Source organism: Mus caroli, chromosome 11 (assembly GCF_900094665.2).
Source record: "Mus caroli chromosome 11, CAROLI_EIJ_v1.1, whole genome shotgun sequence".
Taxonomy (NCBI): Eukaryota; Metazoa; Chordata; class Mammalia; order Rodentia; family Muridae; genus Mus; species Mus caroli.
The window spans coordinates 68,776,078-68,790,318 of record NC_034580.1 but is presented as its reverse complement, the minus strand read 5'-3'; the positions used below and the strand labels follow the sequence as shown (position 1 = coordinate 68,790,318).

General features: G+C 37.6%; 1 non-coding gene across 1 annotated transcript; it reads right to left on the bottom strand.

Moving 5' to 3' along the window:
• Window positions 1-12,726: 12,726 nt before the first annotated feature.
• Window positions 12,727-12,833, bottom strand: LOC115032610. Its single transcript, XR_003838252.1, has one exon. It is a non-coding gene; the product is annotated as a U6 spliceosomal RNA (small nuclear RNA).
• Window positions 12,834-14,241: the final 1,408 nt, after the last annotated feature.

The following is a 14,241-nucleotide window of genomic DNA, read 5'->3' as shown; positions in this document are numbered from 1 at the left end:
CTCCTCTCCTCTCCTCTCCCCTCCTCTCCTCTTCTCTCCTCTTCTTTTTTCCTCCACCTCTCTGTACTTTCTGTCGTATTTCCTAATAATTAAACTTCTATATCATGTTTTGTTCTTCTGCCACACACAAGAGAAAACAGTGCAAGTTTCCTTTATGATAAAAGTTTTGATGAAATTAGGAAGTGAAAGGAACTTATATGGTTCCCCTGCCCATACCCAGAGACAGATTGACTCCTAGGAGGTATGTCATAACCAGATTCTCAAGATGGTCAGACTTCATCCAGAGACAGCAAGGCCAGTTAACACCAAAGATGTTAACAGCATCAGATGTGAGAGGCAAGTGTAAGAACATAAGCAAAAGAAATCAATGCCACTTGGCACCATTAGAACCCAGTTTTCCCATCACAGCAAGCTCTGGATATCCCAACACACCTGAAATGCAAGATTCTAACATAAAATTCTATCGTATGAAGATAATATAGAATTTTAAGGAGGACATAAATAACTCCCTTAAAGAAATACAGGAAAACACAGATAAACAGGTAGAAGCCCTTAAAAAGAAAACATAAAAATCCCTTTAAAAATATAGAAAATCAAAATCAAACAAGTGAAGGAATTGAACAAAACTGTCCAGGATCTGAAAATGGAAATAGAAACAATAAAGGAATCACAAAGGGAAGGATTTCCTGGAGATGGAAAACCTAGGAAAGAGATCAGGAGTTACAGATATAAGCATCATCAACAAAACACAAGGATAGAAGAGAGAATATCAGGCATACAAGGTACCACAGAAGATCATTATCTTCACAACAGTCAAAGAAAATAACAAAAATTTTAAAAAGAAAACAATAAAAAGAGTAGGAACTAACAACCATTTGTCTTGAATATCTCTCAATATCAATAGACTCAATTCCCCAATAAAGAGACAGAGACTAACAGACTGAATAAGTAAACAGGACCCATCATTTTGCTTCATACAGGAAACACACCTCAGTGACATAGACAGTCACTACCTCAGAGTAAAAGGCTAGAAAATTTTTACCAAGCAAATGGTGCAGAGAAGAAGCTGAATTACCCATTTGCACATGGAAGGACCCATGGCTCCAGCTGCATATGTAGCAGAGGATTGCCTTATCTGGCATAAATGGCAGGAGAGGCCCTTGGTCCTGTGAAGGCTCAATGACTCAGTGTAGGGGAATGCTAGGGCAGTGAGGTGGGAGTGAGTGGGTGAGTGGATGAAGCACCCTCATAGAAGCAGGGGAGAAGGAAGCGGAGAGGTTTGTGAAAGGGAAACCAGGAAGGGGGATAACATTTGAAATGTAAAGAAATTTAAAGAAATTTAAAAAGTGTAAAAACAACAACAACAAAATTTTCCAAGAAAATGGTCCCAAGAAACAAGCCGGAGTAGCCATTCTAATATGCAATAAAATAGACTTTCAACCAAAAGTTATCAAATGAAATAGGAAAGAACACATAATATTTATCAAAGAAAAATGCACAAAGATAAACTCTTAATTCTGGATATCTATTCCCCAAATGCAAGAGCAACCACAATTGTAAAAGAAACATTACATTACTAAAGCACAAAACACACATTGAAACTTGCACAATAGTAGTGGGAGACTTCAATATTCCAGTCTCACCAATTGACAAATCATGGAAACAGAAACTAAATAGAGACACAGTAAAACTAATAGAAGTTATGAAACAAATGGATTTAACAGATATCTATAGAACATTTCACCTTAAAACAAAAGAATATACCTTCTTCTCTGCACCTCATGATACCCTTTCCAAAAATTGACCATATAATTGAACACAAAACAAGTCTCAACAAATCCAAGGCGATTGGAATACTCCCTTGTATTCTATCTGATTACCACAGACTAGTGCTGGTCTTCAATAACAACAAAACCATCAGAAAGCCCAAATACTTATGAAAGCTAAACAACTCTCTACTCAATAATAACTTGGTCAGGAAGGATCTAAAGAAAGAAATTAAAGACTTTCTAGAATTTAACAAAAATGTGGGCACAGCATACCCAAACTAATGGGAAACAATAAAAGCAGTGCTAAGAGGAAAATTCATAGCACTGAGTGACTTCATAAAGAAATTGGAGAGATGAGATTTATAGCACATCTGAAAGATCTAGATAAAGAAGAACTCAAAAGGAGCAGATGGCAGGAAATAATCAAACTCAAGAGTCAAAATCAAGCAATTAGAAACAGAGAACTATACAATGAATTAAAAAAAAAAAAAGACATGGTTCTTTGAGAAAAATCAACAAGATAGTCAAATCCTTAGCCAAACTAACTAAAGGGCACAGAGACATTATCCAAATTAATAAAATTAGAAATGTAAAGGGTGACATGTGAACAGGAACTAAAGAAGTTCAAAATATCAGATCCTACTACAAAACCCTATACTCAACAAAACTGGGAAATCTAGATGAAGTGCATGATTTTCTAGATGGATATGAGGCACCAACATTAAGTCAGGATCACATAAACATCTAAACAGTCCCATAACCACTAAGGAAATAGAAGCACTGAGTACAAGTTTCCCAACCAAACAAAAATCCTAGGACCAGAAGGATTTGTGCAGAATTTTATCAGAATTTCAAAGAAGACCTAATACAAATACTTCTCAAATTATTCCCTAAAATAGAAACAGAAGGACCACTATATAATTTGTTCTGTGAAGCTACAATTATAGTGATACCTAAACCACAAAACACCCAACAAAGAGAACTTCACTTTCACTTACTAATATCAATTTTTAAATGCTCAATAAAATCCTTGCAGACCAAATCCAAGAACATATCTAACTTATTCACCACAATCAAGTAGGCTTCATCCCAGGGATGCAGGGGTGGTTTAATATATTTAAATCCATCAACATAATCCACTATATAAACAAATCCAAAGGGGAAAAACCCACATTATCATGTCATTAGTATCATGATGAAAACCCGTTGACAAAATACAACACCCCTTCATGTTTTTTAAAAGTCTTGGAAAGATCAGGAAATCAAGGGGTATACCTACACATAATAAAAGCAATATGTAGCAAATCAATAGCCAACCTCAAACTAAGTGTTGAGATACTTGAAGCAATCCCACTAAAATCAGACACAAGACAGGGCTAATCACTCTCTCCCTATCTATTCAACATAGTAATTGACATTCTAGCCAGAGCAATTAGACAACAAAAGGAGGTGAAAAAGATAAAAATTGGAAAGTAAGAAATCAAGATATCACCATTTGCAGATGATATGATAGCATACATAAGCAACCCCAAATATTCCACCAGAGAACTCCTACAGCTGATAAACAACTTCAGCAAAGTGGTTGGATATAAAATTAGTACAAACAAACCAGTAGCCTTTCTCTACACAAAAGATAAATGGGCTGAGAAAAAAAATGGGAAAGAAATACCCTTCTCATTAGTCACAAATTGAATAAATTATCTTGGTGTAACTCTCAGTGAAAGATCTGTATGACAAAAACTCCAACTCAGTTCTTCACAGAGATATAAATAGCAATTCACAAATTCAGCTGGAATATAAAAACAAACAAACAAACAAAAACAAAAACAAAACAAAAAAAACCCCAAGGATATAAAAAAGAATTCTCAGCAATAAATGAACTTCTGGGGGAAATCAACATCCTTGACCTCAAGCTCTACTAAAGAGCAATAGTGATAAACACACACACACACACACACACACACACACACACACACACACACACACACAGAGTATTGGTACAGAGCCAGACAGGTAGATCAATGGAATAGAACTGAATTCCTAGAAATAACCCCCCTCATCTATGGTCACTTGATCTTTGACAAAGAAGCAAAAACCATTCAGTGGAAAAAATAAAAGCATTTTCAACAAATGGTACTGGTTCAACTGGCAGTCTGCATATAGAAGAATGCAAATTGATACCTCTTTTATCTCTTTGTACAAAGCTCAACTCCAAGTGAATCATGAACATCCACATAAATCCAGACATGCTGAATCTAATAAAAGAAAGTGGATCTACCGCTTTCTGCCTGGGCCCAGAACTGACCCTGTGCCACAGCACTCCATACTCAAATACATTCTGGAGAGAGCTGATTTACCAGGACTGCTAACACACCTGTGAGCACAGATAAGACCACCACTTCTGTTTAAATCCTCGTCCAAGAGAGACCCTACTGGAGCCATCAGGACACGGGAACCAAGGAACACCTGGGGACCGGATTCTGTCTGTGCCCTGGAGCTGACCCTGTGCCACAGAATTCCATACCAAAATTCTTCTCAGAGAAAACTATGCTCCCAGGAGTACTGACACACAGGCATGCAAGAAGGACAAACCACAGTCAGAGACTGCAAGACCAGTTAACACCAGACATAACCAAATGGCTAGAGGCAAGGGCAAAAGCATAAGCAACAGAAAGCAAGGCTACTTGGCATCATCAGAACCCAGTTCACCCACCACAGACAGCCCTGGATACTCCAATACACTAGAAAAGCAAGACTTAGTTTTAAAATCATATCTCATGATAATGATAAAGAACTTTAAGAAGGACAAATAACTCCCTTAAGGAAATACAGAAAAACACAGGTAAACAGGTAGAAGTTCTTAAAGATGAAATACAAAAATCCCTTTAAGAATCACAGGAAAACACAATCGAACAAGTAAAGGAATTCACAAAGACCTTCCAGGATCTAAAAATGGAAATATAAACAATAAAGAAATCAGAAAGTGAGACAATCCTGGAGAGAGAAAACCTAGGAAAGAGATCAGGAATCATAGTTGCAAGCAACACCAACAGAATACAAGAGATAGAAGAGAGAATCTCAGGTGCAAAAGATACCATAGAAAACATCGACACAACAGTCAAAGAAAATGCAAAATGCTCCTAACTCAAAACATCCAGGAAATCCAAAACACAATAAGACCAAACCTAAGGATAATAGGTATAGAAGAGAGTGAAGATTCCCAATTTAAAGGGCCAGTATATACCTTCAACAAAAGTATAGAAGAAAACTCCCCTAACCTAAAGAAAGAGATGCCCACATCTAGCTGCCAGCAATCACAGAGAACTGGGTTCCTGAAAGGAAAGCTGTTTATAGATGGGAAGGACAGATGAAAGAAATAATGAGCCAAGACAAAGTTTCTCTGATCAAGGCTCAATGTTTAATTCTTAAGTCTAAATTTAAAGGGGGAGAACCCATCTCCCACTTTGCCAGGATCTTGTTGCTTTGCCAGGATCTCATCAGGAAGACAAGTTGGTCTGCTCAGCAGGAAGTGGCTTCTTGTAGCAAGCTGCAGATGTGGCAGGACAATTGACTTCACCTAGGTCAGATGACTCTACCCTAGGTAGGCAAACAAGGTCTGATATAGCCTGCTCAAGGCTGGGGGAAGGGCACACCCATAAACATACCAGAGTCCTACTGGACTCCAAATAGATTGGACCAGAATAGAAATTCCTCCTGTCACATAATATTCAAAGCACTAAATGCACAAAATAAAGAAAGAATATTAAAAGCAGTAAGGGTAAAAGGCAAAGTAACAAATAAAGGCAGACCTATCAGAATTACACAAGACTTCTCAACAGAGACTACGAAAGCTAGAATATCGTGGGCACATGCTATACAGACCCTAAGAGAACACAAATGCCAGCCCGTGCTACTATACCCAGCAAAACTCTAAATTATGATAGAGAAACCAAGATATTCCATGACAAAACCAAATTTACACAATATCTTTCTACAAATCCAGCCCTACAAAGGATAGTAGATGTAAAACACCAACAGAAGGATGAAAACTACACACTAAAAAAAATCAAGGATGTAATCTTTTAGCAAAGCCAAAAGAAGATAGCCACACAAACATAAAAATAACATCAAAATAACAGGAATCAATAATCACTATTCATTAATATCTCTTAACATCAGTGGACTCAATTCCCTAGTAAAAAGACATAGAAAAGCAGACTGGATATGTCAACAGGACCCAGCATTTTGCTGCATACTGCAAATATCCTCAGTGTCAAGGACAGACACTACCTCAGAATAAAAGGCTGTAAAACAATTTTCCAAGAAAAACTGGTCCCAATGGTCCCAAGAAACAAGCTGGAGTAGCCATCCTTTTCAACCAAGAGTTACTAGAAAAAAGGTGGGGAGGGGCGGATAAGGAAGGACACTTTATACTCATCAAAGTAAAAATCTACCAAGAAGAACTCTCAATTCTATACATCTATGCTCCAAATGCAAGAGCACTAATATTAAAAACAAAACAAAACAAAACAACTTTACTAAATCTCAAAGCACACATTGTACCACACAGAATAATAGTGGGAGAATTAAAAAACCCACTTGCATCAATGGACAGATCATGGAAACACAAACTAAACAGAGACACATTGAAAGTAACAGAAGTTATGGACCAAGTGGATTTAACAGATATCTATAGAACATTTCATCCTTAAGCAAAAGAATATATCTTCTTCTCAGCACCTCATGGTACCTTCTCCAAAATTGACCATATAATTGGTCACAAAACAAGCCTCAACAGATACAAGAAGATTCAAATAATCCCACGCATCCTATCGGGTCACCACAGACCAAGGCTGGTCTTCAATAGCAACAAAAACAGTAGAGAACCCACATACACATGGAAACTGAACAGTGCCCTACTCAATGATAACTTGGTAAAGGAAGAAAGAAAGAAGTTAAAGATTTTTTAGATTTTTTGAAAATGAATGCACAACATACCCAAACTTATGGGACACAATGAAAGTAGTGATAAGAGGAAAACTCATAGCTCTTACTGCCTCCAAAAAGAAACTGGAGAGAACATATACTACCAGCACAATAGCACACTGGAAAGCTCTAGAACACAAAGAAGTAAATATACCCAAGAGGAGTATAAGGCAGGAATAGATTTTAAAAACTGTTTGTGTATTAGTGTTAGCTTCAGAATATATCATGTATTTAAAAGGCATTGAACTATTATAAATTATTTTGATGTCTTAAAATTTTCAATACTGAGTTATATATTTAAAATAAATTTTATTAGTTTAATTTTAAAAAGTGGAAAAGAGCCTTGAACACATTGACATAGGGAAATTTTTCCTAAGCAGAACAACAATGGCTCAGTTTCTAAGATCAATAGTGGACAAATGGTTCCTCATAAAATTGAAATGATTCTGTATGTCAAAGGACACTGTCAATAGGATAGAACAGCAATTCACAGATTTGGAAAAGATCTTTATCAACCCTATATCTGATTGAGGGCTAATATCCAAAATATACAAAGAAGTTAGACTCCAGAAAACTGAATGACCCTATTAAAAATGAAGTACAGAACAAAGCAAAGAATTCTCAACTGAGGAGTCCCTAATGGCCATGAAGCTCCTAAAGAAATGTTCACCATCCTTAGTCATCAGGAAAATGTAAATCAAAACAACTCTGAGATTCCAGTTTACACAATCAGAATGGCTAAGATCAAGTACTTTGGTGATAGCAGATGCTGGCAAGGATGTGGAAAAAGTGGAAAATTTCTCCATTTCTGGTATAACCACTTTGGTAAACAATCTGGTGTTTCCTCAAAAAATTGGAAATAGTTTTAGCTGAAGACTAGGCTATACCCATTCCTGAGCATATACCCCAAAGTTGTTCCAACCTATAAAGAGGACATGTACAATACTATGTTCTTAGCAGACTTATTTATAATAGCCAGAAACTGAAAACAACCCATATGTTTCTTAAATGAAGAATGGATACAGAAAGTGTGGTACATTTACACAATGGAATACTACTCAACTCAAATAAGTTACTACTTCACAAATTTTACAGACAAATGGATGGAACTAGAAAATATTATCCTGAGCGAGTAACCCAGACTCAATAGGATTTCCATGGTATGTACTCACTGATAAATGGATATTATCCCAAAGTCTCAGAATACCCATGATACAACTCACAGTCATATGAAGCATAACAAGAAGAAGGCCAAAGTGTGGATGCTTCAATACCACTTAGAAGGAACAAAATTATCATGGGAGGCAGAGGGATGGAGAGAGCTGAATGAGAGAGCAGAGGGTGAGGGAAAAAAGAGGGGGCAGTATCAGGTAAGGGAAGAGACAGGAGAGAAGTCCAGAAGCCCAGGAGAATGAATAGAAATATATAGCAGTGGAGGCTGGGAAATAGGGGAACCACTATAAAGTCCCAGATGCCATGGATTCGAGAGGCTCCCAGGACCCAATGAGGATGACCTTAGACAAAATACCCAACAGTATGGAGATAGAACCTGAAGAGGCCACCTTCAGTGGATAGACATGGCCCACAGTTGATGGATGGGATCACCTACCCATCTCAACATTTTTAACTCAAAATTATTCCTGTCTAAAGGAAATACAAGAACAAAAATGGAGCAGAGACTGAAGGAAAGGCCATCCAGAGACAGCCCCACCTTGGGATCCATCCCATCTGCTGACACCAAACCCTGACACAATTGCTGATGCCAAGAAGTGCTTGCAGACAGGAGCCTAGTATGGCTCTGAGAGGCTTTGCCAGTACCTAAGACAGATGGAGATACTTACAGCCAACCATTGGTCTGAGCCCAGGTTGCCGAATGGAAGAGATAGGGGAAGGACTGAAGAAGCTGGAGGGGACTGCAACTCCACCGGTAGAACAACAATATCAACTAATCAGACCCCTCAAAGCTCCCAGGGACTAAAACCTCCAACTAAAGCATACATATGTGTGAGTCCATGGCACCTACTACATATGAAGCAGAAGATGGCCTTATCTGGTATCATTTAGAGGGGGGACACTTAGTCCTGTGGAGTATTGTTATCCCAAGCAAGGGGAATGCTAGAGGGAGTGGTGGAAGTGGGTGGGTGGGTGAACATCTGAGAGGTGAATAGGTGGGGGTATGTGATGAGGGTATGTAAAGAGGAGACCAGGAAGGGGGACAACATTTGGGATGTAAATAAAATAAAAAAGGAACTTATATCAACATAATAAATACTATATCTAGCCAAGCTGCAGGCAGCATTGTGCTTAATGGGGGAAAAAAACTCAAAACACTACCTCTGAAATCAGGAACAAGACAAATACATCTGCTTTCCCTGCCCTTAATCCAAACATCACTGGGAGCCATAGCTAGAATAGTTAGAGACCTGGCAGAAACCAAAAAGATGCATACAAAGAAAAAGTCAAACTAATTTATTTTTTGATATTATTCTATACATAGCATACTTTAAAGATTCCAGAAAATCCTTAGAACAGGTAAACATCTTCAATCTTCAGTGTAATACAAACTAAATGAGAGAGAGAGAGAGAGAGAGAGAGAGAGAGAGAGAGAGAGAATATACTTCCTCTATCCCAACAACAGCCATGCTGAGAATAATGGCAATGTTACAATTGACAAGTGAAACCCCAAATAATCTATTTGAAAAAAAAAAACAGCAAAGGCTCCTTTCTAGGCCCCTCCTCCAACACCCTCATCACTTTCCACTTTCTGCTTTTGCTGACTCTTGTAGTTAGGTACTTAAACCTCAGATTTTGGAAGTGGGCTCCACAAATAAGAAAGAACAGGAAGCAATTGTGTTTCTGGTCTAGGTTGACAGCACAGTGTAATATTTTCCAGGCCCATCCATTTGTATACAAGTTTCATGATTTCATTTCACTTTACAGATGAGTGGATTTGTGTGTCTGCACCACATTTTCATTATCCAAACATCTGTTGAAGGACAGCTAGGCTGATTTCCTTTTAAGTTATTGTGGGTAGAAAGTCTACAAAGAACATGGCTAAGCAAGTATATCTGGAATAGCATATTGATCCCTGCAAGATAGCAAATCTATATACTTTGGTAACTCCTCATATGGTTTCCATTGTGGTTGTATCAGTTTTTGATCCTTCCAATAGTGAATGAGAGTGCTTCTTGACTCTCCCTGAATACTTAACCATCATCTTTTGTTGGCAGTCATTTTCTGAGATAACGGTTGCTATGAGTAGGGAAAGGGGAAACAGGGTAAGGACTTTAACTGGGGATGGGGCAGTGCAATATAGAGAAAGAGGAATAAAGCAGAGATAAATAATACTCATGATGTTTTAAAAGCCCATAGGCAAACACATTATTTTATAATAATACATATATATGTATATATACATATGTATATATGCATACATATATAGTATAGTTATGCATCATGGTGAGATAATGCTCTTCACAAGAGTCATAAACTACCTTAAGAAAATCCTAGAGCTGTTGGTCAGATGAGTCCACGAGACTCCCCCCAAAATATAGTGTTGTCCTTGCCTTTGGTTTCAAACTTGTAGGTAAGATCCTATTGCTGAAGACACTTTGCACTTCAGACATATACTTGGAAGAATTGACTAGAACTGACTCAGAAGTACCCTCCTTTGGTACTAGACTTCATTGTATTGGAAGGTGCTATGAAAGATGCCAGGTTAGCAAAGCAATCAATATTCCTACCTCACTGTAAACTTAATGAACCACAACAATTACCATGGTGGGAAGGTATCCCCAATGGTACAATAGTGGCACTTTTATCTTGGCGAAACCAACAGCTATATAATTGGACTTACAGCTCAATCAATAGAAAAAAATGCCTGATTCGGTAAATTTAGCTAGTCATAGGCCTTAGAGGAAAACCTACTACTATCATTTTTCTAAACTAAAATACTTTTGCTTTTTCATCATATCACATTTATTGATTCTCTGAAAATTTCACAGTACACAACTCAATCACATCTACTTCTGTTCTTTTCTGTCTAGACTGTTACTTTTGTGGTATGTTTGGGGAGAGTAGGAGCTGTCAGAATACTTCCATGTCCTTCCTTTTGAAATGGTAGTTTCAGTCATTGAAATCAACAGCAAAAGTAGCTCCCCTTGCATGTTATAGTCAGTAGAAACACAGATCATGGGCCTCCATATGATTTCTGCAATGGCGTAGACCACAAACACAGCCCCCTCCTACAGTAGACCACAGGCCCACATAAGGCCCTCAGAAGCTTCTTGGACTATTAACATCACCATTATCTCAGGTGGCAGTTAAGACCATTCACATCAGTAAGGCTGATGCACTGACCACAAACATCAACATTAGTTCGGGCTACAGCACTAACCACAGACATTTGCATGGCCTTCATTGGCAACAAAATCCATGAACATAAACACATACCTTGGCTGAATCAGGACCATGCAGTCAGACATAGACCATTGTAGCAGCAAGAAAATGGACATCACCATGGCCTCCTGCCACTCATATCAGTATGACCACTTGTGGTAGCACATTCTGACCATGGACATCTTCATGGCTTTTGGTGATAGAACAGGCCATGGATACAAACACAGACCCAGATCCAGTAGGACCACAGACCTAGCCATGGCCCTCAGCAACCTCAAGTATATGGCATCAGATGGCAGTGCAGGTCATTCAGATCTGTGTTGACATTGGTATCAGCATGTCCCATAGACATCAACATGGCTATGCAGCCTGGGATAGATGCAATGTGGGATGCAGCAGAGACTATGGGCATCCACATGGTCGTTGTTTTGAACTTGAGCCAGGGACATCATTACAGACCCCAATTCCAGTAGGATCACTCACCCAGACATGGGCCTCAGCATCAACATGGAAGCAGACATCACAGTTGCCTCAAGTGGCAGTGCAGGGCACCTAGTTTACTCTGGCCTCCTTTGGCAGCATAGCCTATAAGTGTCTTGGTTCCAGGCTGCAGCACAGACTGAGGACATTTGCATAGCTTGAGGTGGTAACATATGTTACATCCATTAATAAGTCACCTATTAGGGAGGGACACAGCCTGACTGGCCAAAATAGTTTCTTATTGTATTTAAAATACTTATACTCTCATACTTTCACCCCTAATCAAAGAACCATTTTCCTTTCTATTCTTTTCATTTTCTTTTTCTTTCCAACACATAAAGAATATTACAAGGATCTACAAACTGGCAAAAACACAGAGAGCTTATGACTCTGGCATTTCCAGTCACAGTTGCTGCATCTACAGTGTAACCATTATACCTAAGGTTAAGACACAGCCATGGAAGAGCAGACAAAAATTATAAGAACCAGAGAACCAGCATCTTGATATAAGACAGTGTCTTCTAGACATAATAGGGAAGCAGCACCCATAAACTGTCAACTGCTTGATCCTTTTGAAATGCAATAGAAATTGTGCTAGTTTAGAAAAATGGCAATAAATGGCTGCTATGAGAGGGAGAATCAGTTTTCTTCACAATCTATCCCCATGATAGATTATATAGTATCAAGTGGTCACCTATAAATGCATGTACATACTAGCATTACTAAACGGAGTATCCCATCTATTGCTGCACATTATAGTCATTGGTCCTCAGCCATTGAACAGTCAGGTAACTCTGGATTAACTAATATCCACTATAATAAGAAGCTTTTTTTGCTCAAAGTTGAGAGCAACAGAAACTTAATGATAAAAGTATAAATATTTGGAGGACAGTTTTACAATGACCATTTGCATATGGCTTTTTAATATATCTAAACAAAATTTCCCTCATGCAATATACAGTCTTGATTGTTGCTTTTTTGTTTCCACATAACTTACACACTGTAGTATACACCAATATTTCATTAACTTATGTTGTTGAATAATGTTTCTTTCTATGAGTATAATACATTGAATATATCTGACCATTGTTTGATTGGTCATTTTGCTTTATGAGCATTATAAATTTTACTTGTGCAGGGACCATGCTAATCTTCTCTGCAGTGTTCCAAAATTAGTATATGTGCTACCGAAGTGAGCACAAATCTATTTTATTTATTTTTTTGTGGGTTGGTGAGCAGGGGAAGAAGGTGGGATAGGAGGTTTTCAGGGGAGAAGCCAGGAAAAGGGATAGCATTTGAAATGTAAATAAAGAAAATATCTAATAAAAAATAAAGGAACCAGGAATCACATAAGATCAAAAATAACACATGAGCTACTTGAAAACATATGTCAGAGATCCCATCCTACAAGTTCCCACTCCCATAGACAGTATTGGATATTTTCTCATCTCTTGAGAATGATCAGTTATTCTAAGGGCACAAGCTTTCCCATGTATACTAGTTCAGAATGTCTCAGCAAAAAAGAGACAATATAGTATAATGGTTGGGAAATCCAAAGAAATATGCCCCCCTGCAACCTGAGCACCCAAGAAAACCAGCATCACAGGCCTAGGCCAAATACAAAGGCCTGAGAACAGGGATGTCAGTGATGTAACACTGTGCACAGTCAGAGGCCTGAGAGCCAGATGCAACAATGTCCCAGAGGAGAAAGGATGCATGTTTCAACTCAAGTGGGTTTGAAATCCAATCCTCCCTCTCCCATCATGCCTTGCTCAGGACCTCAAAAGATGTCCTAAGATGGGATATTTTTTTCTCTTTTGAAATAATATAACTACATTTCTCCCTTTCCTTTTCCTCCCTTCAAACCTCATAAACCTTTTTGCTCTCTCTCCAACACATGACTACTTTTTCCATTACTTAGTATTGCATGCATAAGATGATTTTTATGTTTATAAAAAGAATAACATGATAATGCCTTCCAGAAACAGTCTCTGGGACAAACCGAGAAATGGTGTTGTACCAAGTATTTGAATAATGCTTCAGCTAGTGACACTGATATGTCAAATTATTTATTTAATTCAACTATCTTTTTCAGTTACATATTAAAGATTTTCTCTTCATCAAACAGTTATCCATTATGTTCTCAAATGATGTACTTTGGTTTCCTCAGGAGGTGAATTCCCAACATAAATGCTGTCCTTACCCATAATTTCGGCTGCTTTTCCTATCCCAGTGTCTTTCTTCAGATTCATGGGTTTTATTGATCATCTCAATGACAACTTTGATATTAATTTTGCTGATATTTTTATTTTAAATTTTATTAATTTCCAGTATTACTGGTATTTATATTTTATATAATTTTAATTGTTATTCTCTAAAATTAGTGCTATAATTATAAAATTCCTTTAGTTTATTTTTCCATAGTAATGAACATAGTAAAAGTAAAAATAAATAAATAAATAAATAAATTTACTTGCTTGTATGCATAATGAAGAAAACCATTTGTTTGAATCCCACAACTGTTGTAGCTATGTGTACAATTCTCAAATATAAGATAACTATGTTCAGAATTTTGAGGAACTGTTAAAAAGTTTTAATATTTTTTATT